The sequence below is a fragment of the Rhinopithecus roxellana genome, chromosome 4 (assembly GCF_007565055.1).
Source record: "Rhinopithecus roxellana isolate Shanxi Qingling chromosome 4, ASM756505v1, whole genome shotgun sequence".
NCBI lineage: Eukaryota > Metazoa > Chordata > Mammalia > Primates > Cercopithecidae > Rhinopithecus > Rhinopithecus roxellana.
In genome coordinates this window covers 161,647,484-161,663,104 of record NC_044552.1, presented here as the reverse complement: position 1 = coordinate 161,663,104, position 15,621 = coordinate 161,647,484, and the positions used below count along the sequence as shown (strand labels likewise).

The 15,621-nt window shown below is 39.5% G+C and overlaps 1 protein-coding gene across 1 annotated transcript in view; it reads left to right on the top strand.

Moving 5' to 3' along the window:
* Positions 1-454: 454 nt before the first annotated feature.
* Positions 455-15,621, top strand: part of HS3ST5 (heparan sulfate-glucosamine 3-sulfotransferase 5) — a 287,392-nt gene continuing 272,225 nt past the window's right edge. The window contains exon 1 of the mRNA XM_010356849.2: positions 455-633. The gene's annotated coding sequence lies outside the window, so the exon portion shown is untranslated. The remainder of the gene's footprint in view (positions 634-15,621) is intronic.

Sequence of the window (15,621 nt, the reverse complement as noted above, 5' to 3'; positions counted from 1 at the left end):
CCTCACAGCTTGGCACCGGAGGCTCGAGGACGCAGGAAGGGAAGATCCCAGCCACACTGTCTGTTGCTCTTTTGGGCGGATTGGGAGGGAGCGGGCTGCCCGAAGAGCTGTCACTGAGGACGCCCGAAGTCTCGCCTTCTGCGCTCAGGGTCCGGGGCTGCGCCGGTGCCCTCGTGGGGCAAGGAGGATGCGCACCTCTTCCCGCAGAGCGGCTGCGGTCTCCCGCACTGCGCGGACTCCGGCTCCTGCGGCCGCCAGTGCCGTGCCCGCGCCACGGGAGCGCGCCCTGCCGCACCTGGTTCCAGCCTCTCGCGGAAGTGCAGGAAACGCGCCCTAAACTCCACTACTTCTCGCCCGCCTGCCCCCCCGCCCGGCTCCCCGCCCCGGACCTAGCAGCAGCCGCCGCCGCCTGCGTGTGGGGCCCGCCCGCCTCTTACTCACACGCGCCACGCACAGCCCTGTTCGTTTGCTCTCTTTCGCCGATTCGCTCTCTGCCGAGCCTAGCCTGGGCATCCGAAACTACTGGACCAACTGCCGCCTGGACCGCACGAGCGACCCGGTGCCCCCACGCGACCTGCCGCCGGCCCCCGCGCCCTGGGGCTCCTGCCGGCGCCGCCACCGCCGGGGACCACGGTGAGCAAGGCGCGCTGCCCACCTCGCGCGGGGGTGGGGCTTTGAGACCTCTAGATTTGGGGGGAAATGAGAAGGGGCAAATTGCCAAAGGGAGGCATCCGGGTGATGCCAGCAAAAAAGCACTTTGTGGGGTGCGGTTCTCCTGGGCGCTGCCTGGGGAAGACTTTTGAGAGGTTTGCTTAGGACCGGAGGTTAAACTAGTGCGAGATGAGAAAAGGCGGGGGCAATTCCTGGGGTAAAATTAGACAGAAGGTGTCAGTCAGCCCGCCTGTTTGTTTCTCTCTCAGTCTCTCCCAGAGCGCTGGGTAGCGCTCTCTTTGAGGGAGAAAGGGAACACTCTTTTACTGCGCTCGCCGGAGTTTGGGGGTTCGTGTTCGGTCACTTCTGGGGTGGCTGTGGAGCTGTTTGGAGCTCGAGGGCAGCTTTGGGACAGTGGGGGCCTGCGAGGCCTGAGCAGAGGACAGACAGAGGGCAGTCAAAGAGCAGGCAAAGGCTAAGTTAACATGTGGGTGGGGTGTTTTCTCTTCCCAGCTGGCCGCTCCCACACCCCTCACAGCCCCACTATATGCATCTCTTCCCACCCAACACACACACACACACACACACACACACACACACACACACGGGATGGATGCAGTCGAGGGGTGGTCATACTGTTACTACTAATAAGTCTGAGAGGTCGCTGTCGCTACTCACTGGAGCGCTGAGAATCCTGCTCCTGTTACTTGGGGGACCACCTTGGTTTAGGGCAACCTGCAAGGAGCGTCCAGCTTAAGGCAGATGGCTTTACCTGGAGGTTCCAAGTGCACAGCAAACAAACCTCTACCACAACTCCGGAGTCACTTCACCTTGGTGGGTTTCCTCTGCTCTCCCGCTTCCCTACTTCAGTGCTTCAGGGCACCCACCCAAAGGAGCTGATGCTCAGATCCGTGGTCTACCCTGTCTTTACCCGGTGGGTCTCTCTCTCTCTCTCTCTCTCTCTCTCTCTCTCTCTCTCTCTCTCTCTCTCTGTCTCTGTCTCTCTGTCTCTCTCTGTTCCTCCCTCTCTCCCTCCCCTCTTTCCCCCTCTCCTCTCTGTCTCCGAATACCAGTTTCTTCTTAGAAAACATTGGGGCAAGATTTAATATTTGCAAAGTGCTTTATGTCATATTACTTCGTGGATACATTTAATTGCACCGTAACTCTTCTCTGATTTATGTAAACTTGGCCTGATAAATAGCATGCAGGGTCGGTTTGAGTGGGAGCGAAAGTGGGTGGGTGGGCCTCCTTTCTGTGCTAGTGCTCCTTTCTAAACTGATTTGCTAGAAGTCATAAACAGCTGGTGCTTCTCAAAGGTTTTACTTAGTAGTTTCTACATATTTCAGAGCTTTAGACAAATTACACATTATAATTTATTTCAAATATATTAAGCTTCTTTTCAAAGAAAAAGTTGAAGATAATAAAAGGGGCTTAGAAATTTGAATATCAAAAATGATTATTTTTTAAAAAAAGGTTTTATTGCTGTCAACTCTGTTGAAACAGATTTTTGTTGTTGTCATCCTTACCTTGGGGTTTCCTCCTAGTGAAGTTTTTAAAGAAACGGAAACAATACGACTTACCTTCCTCTCTCTGTTTGATCATTGCCCAAAGTAACTGAATGAGCATCAGGGCAGGCTTCTTAACTTCAGGAATATGAAGTTATTCACCAGTGAACTGATGGAGGTGCAAGAAGATATTACAAGACGCATAGCAATAGGAAGGAAACTGTTGCTTAAATGTAACCACCTCCAGTGTTTTAACAGTGAAAAAGAAAACGGCTTTGACTTCTCCCAAGCTACTCTGGCCTTTTAGAAACACTCTTTTCTCAATTAATAAAACATATAGAAACTATAGAAACAACATTACTTGAGAAAAATATTTTCAAATAGGTACATAAGCAGATTACATGGGAAATTATGAGCACAATATTCAATGGAGTATTACAGCAAGTACTGGGATCCTGGTTTCTAGGTTAAGCCAGAGCTCATGCTTAAATTTTAATATTTGAAGTTGCTCCCTTTGACATCTTTGTGAGGAGGTGTTGCCCAGTGTTTTCATTATGCTTTGATCATTGTCCTCACCATTTTTGCCGGCATACACAGATGTTTTTGAATGAATAACCTTCTTACTCACTGAATTTTCACTCATTCAAAAAGTATTTATTGAGCACATGAACACACACAATATGCAAAGCTGAGCTGGGGTGTTATTTTAAACAAAAAGAGAGGATTTCTGGTAGAAGCAGGATGCTTACTCCTACACAGTGTAAATAGAACTGTAGAGCAGTGGCTTACTTAGGGAAGCAGCATCTTGCCCAGAGTAGGTGGTCAACAAAGAGCTGTTGACTCAGAAATCACATAAGATATTAACTAGCCAACTTTGTTTCCATCCTAAATTCTACAATTATCCTTAACCCACCATGTCATTAAGATGTGACTCAACTTCAGAGAATTGATGTTGACTCTAATCTCCTTGCTCTTTGTCTGAATACTTTAGAGTAATATAACTATCTGTGCACTGTATGATTTCTAGCTCTGGCTTTCTGTGTGTGATTTCTATGGAGTAATGCCAGCTCTGAATTTGTCATTAGTATTCATTTATGAGTAAATGCAAATGTTCTTGTTGCACTGAAAAAGTGAATTCGCATTCATAGAACTCAAGAAATATTTTGCTCCTAAAACTTACCATCTCTTTATTTTTATAATCTCAGAAACAGTAACATTTTTTTAAAAAGCAATTACATATAAATGAACAACTTAACAAAAGTAGTTATTTAGGATTTTTTAGAAAAGGGGAAATGGCTTATGGAAATTTTAGTTGAAGTGAATTTTCTTTGATGCTCTTGACATGTCTAGCAGGATGGTCTAATTATTGTAGGCACCCTCATTCATGAATAAAATTATTCTCAAGGTAACTTCCTAGTAAAAGAGGCTAGTGGAGGAGAGAATGCTTACTATAAATGATTCCAATTTGGGAATAGAGTACGAACAGTAACACTAGAGTTGTGTCATTGAAATTATGTGAATATTTCTATATTTCATTGGTTTTTATATGGATGAATTTTTTGAATTTCTCAATACTTTATCCCAATATTTTCATATTCTGAGATTATTGCAATTAAGTGAAGAATTATTATTTGGCAATGGAATAGTAGTTTAGTTTAAGTATAGTTGAATAGCTTGAAAGAGAGAACAAGTCAAATTAAGGAAATTGTTTAAACCATAGATTTAAAATCATTTAAGTCCTTTCCATTTTTCGGTGAGGGGAGCTCAAAACAGAAATACCTAGTTAAACTTTTCATTACAAATTAAACTGGTACCATTTAGAAAAATCCTGTATTTTAGGTTTTCTGTGAATTCAATATTGTTTCAAGTTAGCAAAAATGTAAACTTTTGTATATATTTTCTGGTATCTAATTTAATTATTAACAATTTTTGCTTCCTCTGGAATCAATGTTTGTTTCTGAGTTGTAATGTTATCTTAACCTTTAAGCAGAAGTGCAATTAAAGCAAGATATTAATAACTTCATTTAGAAATCACCAATCTTCAGTAAAAAACATTTCAGAGTAGCTAACCCTTATCAAAAGTAGAGTAAAAGATTATATCTGAAAATTCATATAATGTGCATAGGATAAATGAACCTCTCTAAATCTCATATGGAAGTTCCATTAGAGTGTCTTACTATTAATTAACATTGGTACGATAGACTATTTTTCTTCTTCTTGAAGTTTTATGAAGGAAAGCTGTGTCCATATTAAGAAATAGTTGAAGAGTTTCTTTGACTTTAGACCACTTTACCTACTTGACTCTGCATGGGGGAGGTAAATTTTATGTGTGTATATACAAACGTGTATGTATACATATATACATATGTGTATATATACACACACATACATATACACATATGTATACATATATAGTATATAGTTATGTTTCTGTTAATGTAGATATCTGTTTTTTAATAACCTTGTACAATAGGAATAGAATCCCTTTGTGCCATATGTGGTTTGTGAAGTCAGCATCACTTTGAGAATGATACTCATAAATGCTCTATTAGTTTGATATTGAAAATATGGGGTATCATACATTCTTTGAACAATTTATTTAAGAAACATTTGTAATAAATTTTAGCATGTGCCTGACAATGTCCAAAGAGCTCTACTCATATTAACTCATTTAATTCTGGTAGCTCTCCTGTCATTTCCCATTTTACAGAGGGAAAATAAGTAGGTACAGCTACTATTATTATTTTTTTTCTTTGATTTATCATTTTTACTGCCATTTAGGAGATGAGGAAGGTGAGGGTTTATAAACCTAAATAAATGACTCAAGCTCCGCAGCTACTGTATGGCAGAACTGGCATTTGAGTCCGGGCAGTCTACTCTGCTCTTGAATAGATTTTTTTTTAAGTTTACTTAAATAGAGGACCTAGTGGGGAACAAGTTAGGTTGTAAAGCAAATAGATTCTAGCAACTGAGATTTATGAAAATTTTCAACTTCTAGTGAATTCTTCTGAAATTCATAAGGAAGGTGATTGTAATGAAGCCGTGACATAACCTGAACCACAGCAGTCCTTGAGCATAGTGCTCTAACTTAATGTAGTTTTTAATGGACTCAATAATTTTCAAAGGTTCAGCTACTTTTAAATTAGGTAACTTTAAGAACTGATGCCATATTTAAGTAGCTTTAATAGCTCAGAGAATCTGATACTGAATGTTTTATGCTTCCCATGATATCCTTATAATGTGAACCTCTTGCACAGAGGTCAATGTTGTGTTACTACAGTGTATGGTACTTGCCAAAGGAATCTTGAGTTTTATAGAAGGTGTGAAGTGAGAAGACTTACTCTACTCAGGCTCGGGTACACACAGTTGGCATCCCATTAATATTTACTGCATATACTGAAGCAGGGCATTCCACATGTTGCTACTCCAGAGGTTAAAAAAAAGCTTCAAGTGTCTTTATAATTGCACAGTTTTAAGATGTGATTTAATACTGAATAGACATTTTATTTTGTCATGATGATCTCAGGACATTACTATCTGTGAAACCTTGTGGAATAATAACTTTTATGAGATGGAATGGCCTGAGATAGAAAGGAGAAGGATGGTGTAAGAAGTGTGAAATAATAAACCAGTTTAAATGTTTAAGTTTAGAAGTAGACAAAAGGAAGAATGCCTGTAATTGTACTTTTTATTTTAAAAAGGCATACAAGGCATAATTAACATGAAGTAACAGAATCTTTAAACTGCTAATGAGGTACCACAACTGTTCTATCAATATTAACAATCTTACTATTTGAGTATAGTTTGGGGAACTATTCAAGAACATATTAAAATGTCACTGTAATGCTCTCTGCCATAGCTAACTAACTCAAGTCAATGAAAAAAAATCACAATAATTCTGAACATGCCTCAACATAAATAAAGTATTTATTGGAGTGTAAGTACTGTAGTCAGACAGAGTTGGCTGAATTAAAATCCCTGCTTTACTGCTTATTAGCTACACTGTCTTGGGCAAATTACTTCTCTCTTCTAATTCTTAGTAATTTAATTAATTAATTATTATTGTTATTATTTTTTTTTTGAGTTGGACTCATGCTGTGTTACCCATGCTGGAGCGCAGAGGCACAATCTTGGCTCACTGCAACCTCCGCCTCTTGGGTTCAAGTGATTTCGTGCCTCAGCCTCCTGAGCAGCTGGGACTACAGGCATGTGCCACCATGCCCAGCTAATTTTTGTGTTTTTAGTAGAGACAGGTTTTCGCCATGTCAGCCAGACTGGTCTGAACTCCTGGCCTGAAGTGATCCGCTCTCCTCAGCCTCCCAAAATGCTGGGATTACAGGCATGAGCCACTGCACCTGGCCAAATTCTTAGTAATTTTTTCTGTTATATGGTAATGGAAATACCACTTCATTGATATCCATATGATAGCCTATAACCTATGTAAAATACCTAGCATTGAGTGTCATACATAGTAAAAGTTCAGGAAGTAGTAATTGATACTACCGTCATCACCACCATCTTTAACATCAACATACCATCATCACAGATGGTTAAACATAACGGGCACAACATGCTCATTATGTATATTTGAATACATTGTTCTCCATTATGAAGCATGGGTTCTCTTACTCTTGAGGGAAGTGTATGAAGAAAGAACTATGTGTTTTAAGACTTAAGCTTGATTAAAGTGATACCAGATTTAAAGGCTTATGCTGAACACAGAAATTAAGAGGAGGCTTTTGGGGCCAGGCGCAGTGGCTCACACCTGTAATCCCAGCACTTTGGGAGGCCGAGGCAGGCAGATCACGAGGTCAAGAGATCGAGACCATTCTGGCCAACATGGTGAAATGCTGTCTCTACTAAAAATACAAAAATTAGCTGGGTGTGGCAGTGCACACCTGTAGTCCCAGCTATTCTGGAGGCTGAGGTAGGAGAATCACTTGAACTCGGGAAGCGGAGGTTGCAGTGAGCCGAGATTGGACCACTGCACTCCAGCCTGGCAACAGAGTGAGACTCCGTCTAATAAAATAAAATAAAATAAAATAAAAAAGAGGAGGCTTTTGGGACAGCAAATTCACTGTTCTTTCTTATAAGGCCTCACTTTATAAGTTCACATGATTCTTTGGAATGTGTATCCTCTTATTCAGATGTAGTAAATGGAAAAGAATGAAAGTTTTTGCTAAAGGAATTGAAGTATTTATATTTGTCTTTATATCTGATATGAGTTGAAAACTTCAGGTCACACAGAAATTTCTTCCTGACATTTTTATATTTCATACCTTATAGAACTCATTGTATAAAGGGAAAAGCAATTTCCTAACTCTGGTCACTAAATGTGAATAACTTGACTTAAAAGGTTAAGTTTAATTTTTTTCTTAGATTTTTTTTTTTTTTGCCAGTCATTTAATTCTGGTAGTTGATATTTACTATGTACCAAGCAGTGTAGGTCTTTATACATTTTGCCATTACAAAACATTCATTGGGACATATGCCGTTAGTATTTCCATTTCACAGATGAGGAAATTGAGGCCCAGGAAGGACCCAGAGCTAAAGGAGTGGAGCCATGATCCTCACCCACACCATCTGTCTCTAAAGTCCACATTTAACCTGCACACTAACGGGCTTCTTAGTTGCAGTTAGCCCCCAAGTATTTTCTGTGGATTTCTGGGCCTTAAAACCCATGCCTCCCTACTTTTCTGTATCTTCCTTGCAACAAACAGAAGAGTAATTTAATTTCAATAAGGCTCAATGTCTTGACTTTGTCATATCGTACTTTTCATATGTATATGCAATGGCCACTAGAACAAAGAATTAGATAACATTAATTTTTAGCAAACAATTGAATTGATCTTAAAATAGCCTTAAGTAAGTCTGCCAAAATCCTTGTAAATACAGTCATGTGTCACTTGACCATGGAGATACATTCCGGGATATGCATTGTTAGGCGATTTTGTCATTGTGTAAACATCACAAAATGTACTTATACAAACCTGGATGGTGTAGCCTAGTATACACTTAGGGTATATGATATAGCCTATCATCTCTAGGCTTCAAACCAGTATAGCATGTGACTGTACTGAATACTGTAAGCAGTCATAATACAATGGTAAGGATTTGTGTATCTAAACATAGAAAATGTACAGTAAAAACATAATAGTGTAATCTAATGAGACCACTGTTGTTTATGCGGTCTGTCATTGGACGAAACGATGTTATGCTGTATGTGACTGCAGTCGCACTCACACTCTGTATGCAGTAGTGGGAACTGACATTCTATGCAAATGGAATGTACTCATCTGGTTAGCTAGCTGTGTGTGACCTCAAGTTCCTATCTGGCTCACTCTTTCTGAGCTGAATGCAACAATATAGGATGAGAGGGAACTGGAAAAGAGCCTTCTTCCCAGGGATGCAGCGTGGAGAAGTGGAAAAGCTTACCACGCGGAACTCCAGGGTTCCTGCAGATCTGAAAGGTCCCCTCGCACCCCTGAAAACATCCAGAAAAGGCTCAAGGACTGTTGTCTTGCTCACCTGACTTGAGTGCTTCTCAAGGACAGGGATTGTATTCTTTTCATTCCTATTTCCGTGGTACTTGGCCCCCGGTTGAATGGGGCAGACACAGAGCTCCTTGGTGTGGGTACTCAGAACTTCAGAAGCAGAGATGAGGCACCCAGACAGCAGGACCTGGGGAAACTGGGCAGAAGCAGAGCACAAGATACAAGGGTGTGTGAGGGACTGATGGGCTTGCAGATGCATGGGTAGCTGAAAGATACTTCTTTCCATTTTATTTTTGCTTAACTATGGTTCTATTCCTCCGTTTCCAAATCTACACTAGATGTGTGATACCAACTTGGCTCTGATATCTGACTCTTCAAAGTGAAGAACATTATTCCCATTGTCCTGATAGATGTGCCTAGCACATCATAAAATCTTTAAAAATATTAGCCATAATACGTGAACCGTGGAAGTGGAGCTTGCAGTGAGCAGAGATCGTGCCACTGCACTCCAGCCTGGGTGACAGAGCAAGATTCTGTCTCGGAAAAAAAAAAAAAAAAAACATATATATATATATATATATATGCCATAATATTATTTTCAGATTTTTTTATGAATATATTTTTTTTTCTTGATCGGTTGTTTATCTTATCTTCATATCCTGTCTACTCTGAAATGGATTCCCAGTGAGTTAATGGTTACTTACAGCAGCATTTACTTTGGGAGTTTCTGAATTCCACAAATATTAGCATTCTTTAAATAACGGCTTCCAACTCTATACTACCAACAAAAAGATCAAGTGCTTGAAAATTGTTATACACCATTACTTTCTTAAGGTTACCTCTTCTCAAATACTTTATGTTATTTTGCTCCTCTGTGTTGGCAGTATCATCTGCCCAGACATCCAAGAAAAGTGAGAAACTAAGAATAGTTTGTCACAAAGATCATAGTAGGAACATAGGTACCTCAAGATCATCCCCACCCACTTGTCGTCTGTCACCAAGATGTGACAATCCTGCTTCATGAACACTACCTATCTCACCAGTCCTAGTGCTATTCCTTAAGTTCAGGCTGTTGGAACGTCTCATCTGAATCATAATAAGCTCCTAATAAGCCTTGGATCTCCATCCTCTTCAATGCTTGAATTTTTTCTGACTACAAACCTGATCATGCAGTTCCCTTGTTTACTAACCTGCAGCATCAACTTACCTTCAGGGTAAGTTCAAACTAGCTCAACCTACAAAGCCCTTACTATTCCAGTGGACCAACCTAGGACTCAACTTCTGTCACTCCTCTGCAAGGTCCTTACAATTGGGTGACTCCAGGGAAGGAATGGACCATGCTCCTTCATACTTCATTCCTTTCTGCATGCTGGTCCCTCTCCCTAAGGGTTCTCTGCTTGTCTAACCTCTTATCTTCCACATTACCTCTCTTTGTTCTCTTGCCCCTTTTCTCTGTAGCTCACCCACCTCCACCCAAGCCAGGATGGGCTATCTTTCTGCTCCTCTGTTTGGTAGTACAGATCATACTCTACTGAGTTAATGTTATTCCCCTGTCACACACACACACACAAACACACACTCTCTCCCCACCCCCAACAGTACCTACATCTCCAGTGCCTAGCATAGTGTCTGGGTTATATAGGAAGCACTAAATACATTTTGATAGGAGAAATAATCATCTTATCTCTCCCTGTGTCTGACTTTTTTATGCCTTTCTTACTCGCTGACTGACTTATTTCAGTATACATTGAACAGGTACTGTGTGTCAGGCAGTGTGCTGGATCTGAGAATATGATGACTTTATTAGTCATTATATTACAAGTTCTCAAAGAACTTGTAAACCCAAGGGCAGCTCAACTTTCAACGAAACAAACAAACAAACAGTATCAAGTGTGCTAGATGATGGAGAAGACACACAGTGGGAGTACAATGTAGCAAAGCAGGGACCATGTGCCTGGTGGAGCAGGGAAAACTCCACTCCTCCATCATGTCATGCCCTAACCCCCTACATACCTATTTTTCCTCGTCTCTAGTGTTCTAAGTGCCTAGAAGTAAGCATCCATCTATCAGTATGATTATAATAATTTTTAAGAGACGATTTAGGGCTCCATTTCTCTAGTAATAGTCTATAGATAATTAGACCATTTTTATTTTTATTTTCTACTTGCAGACCAAGAAGGCTTCAAAAGGTTCCGTAACAGTCCATAAGATCATTTTTGAGGTTTTCTTTTATTTAAATTCTTTTAAATATATCTAATAATCATATTATTTAAATTCATTTTTCTCTATAAAGCAAGGGACTTATATTTAACCAATTATTAGTATCCACTTAATGAGATATAAAAATCTGAGTTCTCTTTTAAGAATGGATGTAAGTATGAAATTAAAATCTTTTACCATGACCAAAATGGAAAACTTAATAAGATCAAAAGATTAGCTAACAATGTATGGTAATCGCACTACAGATGTCTCTCTAGTACTAAATAAATAGCAATGACCTGTTGATTAATACATTTAATGCCAAACATTTGGAGGCAAGTCTTTCTTTAGATGTGCATGGTCATCCCTGGTAGGTAATTATATATGCAAGTAAAATAAGAAATTAGTTTCAAAAAAAAAAAACCATGTAAAATGTAATATTATCTTCAAAAATACATAAAATATAATACACTATTCTCTAAAGACATTGACATATTTAATTTACTGAATAAACTAGACCATTTTAGGTGACTTCTTGTATATTATTCCTGAAATTAAAAACAAAGTAGTAATTAAATATTATATTCTTTGCTTTCCTCTAAAGTACATAAAAACATTTTAATTAATATTTCCTAATTATGTGGATGTTATATTTCCATTTCCTGTCTTAAAGTGAGAGAAAATCATGAGCAATAAAAAAGTAGAAGCAAATTAATTCTATCTGCTTTTAGTTATAAATTTACTTTGAAATTCTTAAACTATTTTGAAGATGTAACTGTATCCTGTTTTAAAAGGCACCTTAACTTCTTTTTTTTTTTTTTTTTTTTTTTTTGAGACGGAGTCTCGCTCTGTCGCCCAGGCTGGAGTGCAGTGGCCGGATCTCAGCTCACTGCAAGCTCCACCTCCCGGGTTCGCGCCATTCTCCTGCCTCAGCCTCCCGAGTAGCTGGGACTACAGGCGCCCGCCAGGTCGCCCGGCTAGTTTTTTGTATTTTTAGTAGAGACGGGGTTTCACCATGTTAGCCAGGATGGTCTTGATCTCCTGACCTCGTGATCCGCCCGTCTCGGCCTCCCAAAGTGCTGGGATTACAAGCTTGAGCCACCGCGCCCGGCCAAAAGGCACCTTAACTTCTTTCTCTGACTTTAGTAGCTTTCTGATTACCAATAATTCCATTGCCCTAAGAAAGGGCCTAGTTTTATTATCTTGCAACCATGCAGTTTTCTGTGACTTAATTCTATCACAATAACAATCAGCCATTCTTGGTCTGTAGGCAGTTCCCTAGGTACTTTTAATATTCCAAAATATTGAAATGTTGGAAAGCTGAACAAGACTTACATGTGTTATAAGTAGCTGAACACAGGACTTAACAATCCATACTAGGGGATTTTTGAAATTAAAAGGGGATATATTAATAATGATGCTGAGAAAAATGTTATGAAGTCCTAAATGTGGTTAATGCAGTGCTTGCTGCCTTCCTGGGCCAGTGGTTTACTATTTGGGAAGACCACTTCTATCAGCCTGTCTTTTCTTACCCAACACAAGGCTGGGGAAGACATTCTGGTAATGACTCATGTTGCAGTCTTTGTTTCACCCAGGACACCCTAGATACCTACAGTAGGCTTGAGGAGAAAGACTTCATTGTTTCAGAAGAGAACCAAGTGGGGTCTTGGCTCCCCAAGTTAGAAAAAAGGGAGACTGATGTATAAAGGGAGTATAGTGTAGAAAAGGAAAATAGGGACCTCTGTGAGTGTGGAGCTGGGTGGAACCTGTGGATGCCCATATGAGGAAATATGGTCCATGTTCTCCCCACTGTAACCATCACTAAACCAGAGGGTTGGAAGCATATCTTTGGCCCTGCTGTCTAAACACTTGCCCTGAAGCATCCCCCACTCACTTCATCTAGCTGGAGTGGCTAGCAGGAAACAGGACAGTAACTCAATATCATAATAGCTCAAAATCATTGCTCATACATTCAGCAGCTCTTCACCAAACAACTACTATACTCTAAGAACTTCATTTGCTGATACAAAAGACCGTTTGGCATATTACAGGCCATTTAGGAATGCACTGGAGGAGGCGGTAGGACCCATAAAAGTAAAAAAACTTTCAGAATTCCCACCGTTCTCCATGTTTATTTTCTTGGTTTTTCCCTTTCAATAAACCCTACTTTTTAAAGGTGTCTATTTAGTGTGTTCTTTCTTTGGAGATGCTGATCACTTGGAATTTTAAATATTTTTAAAAGAAACATCTGGAATAATCTAAATTTTCTCAGGAAAAGAAGTGAGAATTTATGTCATGGAAATGGGGACATTTATACCACTCCCACTGGACTGTGCATCTCTTACCCAAGAAGGAGCACCAGGAAGAAGAATGCAAGTGTGTGTCTTTTGCCGACTGTATTTCAAACATACATTTAAGTAGTTCTACTTTTTGTCATTATTCCCATCTGAAAACCTTTTTTCTTTCTTCCTGGGACAAAAAAAAACTCAAATTATTAATTCTATTTAAATAATGTGCTGTATTCAGAAGAGTAGCTGCCAAATTTGTTGAGACCTATAACAAGATAATTAATTATCTAGCACACAAGGACTATTGGAGTGTTGGATATAAACCAGATGGTGGAAGAAGAAGAATGAGGCAGTCAGGATGCTCTGAGAGTGTGATAAGTCTCTCAGCCTCGGTGGGTGTAAAAGCTACTTGTGCGCCAAACTTCCTTCATACTTCTTGCTGTGCTTACATTGTTTTGGTTGATCCTTCCATCACCCCATCACTTTACTCCTTGATATTCCAGCTTCCCTTTCCCACTGCCACCATATTCATTTTATATGTCAAGAGAAGTTAGAGAAGTTAGGGGAGGTGAGGGCAAAGGTCTATTCCCCCTGGACCTAGAACTCAGTGCTAGCATCTGTGGCAGCCCCAATATCAATCCCTTGGAGCAAAGCAGACTGCAGTATCCTTGTCCTGACATTGCTTTTAGTCATGCAGATGTAGACTATTACAGAGTTTTAGGTTCATACTAGAATCAGGTAGATAAATTAATATTGCATGCAAACACCATGATTTCTTTTGATTTGCAAATTTCAAAGTCTTAAACTGGAATCTAAACATTTTCCCAGAGAAAACCTGGTTGAATATCAGTGAAAAAGGTTATACAAGGAATGATTACTACTCCCCACTTCAAAGTGATTCTCCTCTATGTCTAATCAGATTTGCCAGCAATTAGAAGGTACACTCATACTGAACTAAATATTTGATGGTAGAGATTATAGTGACTTCACTGTTGGTGCTTTTCTTATAGATTTATCATCTATTACAAATTATCATCATGACACAGTCTTAGTACTTGGCATTACAAAGAGGGGCGGCAGTTAGATTTCAGATACTTTAAAAAAAAACTATTTAATTTCAAACTTTATCATTCATGCCCTAAAGAAATACAGAATAATTCAGATAAGACATCATCACAATAAAGGTACTCATTCATCATAAGAAAGAGTGAGTTTCTGATCTGGGAAGTAAGCAGTCACCTTGCCTATCCCACCCTCTCAATATCAAGCCCATCTTTTATCATTTAAAGTAGAGTTCCCTAAAATAGATTACACTGACAAGTAGTAATTACTGACAGCTGCATTTAATTAGCAAAGCAGATTCCTGCTCATGACAATAAAGTATTATTACATGTTTAGCATTAGCACTGCCAGTGAGAGGTGACTTTGCTAACACAGAACTAGAAACCTGTTTTCTTTATTTAAAAGCACAACCAGCTTGGCTGGAATTGAGCTTATGCTACGTGGGAGTGTCTATGGTTTTACAAAAAGAAAGAAAAACAGTAGCTGTAAAGTGTTTTTCTTTTTCTTTTTCTTTTTTTAGGAAAACAGGCAGATTGTACAAGGATGAGAAGTAGTCTAGTGCCAGCCATTGGTTCCCATTCTGGGATTGTGTGTCAGTGTTTTTGTGTTTGTGAGTGTCTGTGTGTGATGGGTAGGGAGGAATGGAGGTGTTTGGGTGCCACAGATGGAAAGAAATTAATTAATCCCTGTAAATAAGTAATTTCTGAGTATATTAAAGACACTACTGCCTGCCTGCCTGCCTGCCTTCCTTCTTTCCTTCCTTCCTTCCTTCCTTCCTTCCTTCCTTCCTTCCTTCCTTCCTTCCTTCCTTCCTTCCTTCCTTCCTTTCTTTCTTTTTTCCTTCTTCTCTTCTTTCTGTACTTAACCCTATAGACATCTCTAGTTTGTGGAATATCATAAAAAGTATATGTGATCAAATTTAGGGTTTTATATAAGCTCTACATTTTACAATTGATTGCAATTTCCATCCATTCTTTTTTGTAGTAAGAAGGCTTGACTTCTCTGCTCCTACCTCTATTATTTCATTTCCACTGCCCTTTCTAGGTCTCTTACCTGGCAGTTCTTACTAAGTGTGAGCCTATACTGATGGGATTCCAAGCATCACATAGATGTTCAGTATCTTGAGCAATATCACCTTTCCAACATCATCAATCCATAGTGCATAGGTAGATGGTGTTAACTTTAAGGATTGTGAAGATAACTAAAACTAGCAATTCTTGACTTGAATGACATTTGCTATTTTTATTATTTAAATATATTAAGATATGTGAACAGCCTATTGTGACATTATCACTAGAACCATTCCTATAACTTAATGTAGTTTCTCGCATTCATGGAACTCAATTCCAGAAATATTTACTGGTAGTCTAAAATCTGAAAAAAAAAAAAAAAGATGTTGCTTGTCTGGACCTTATGTTTGTT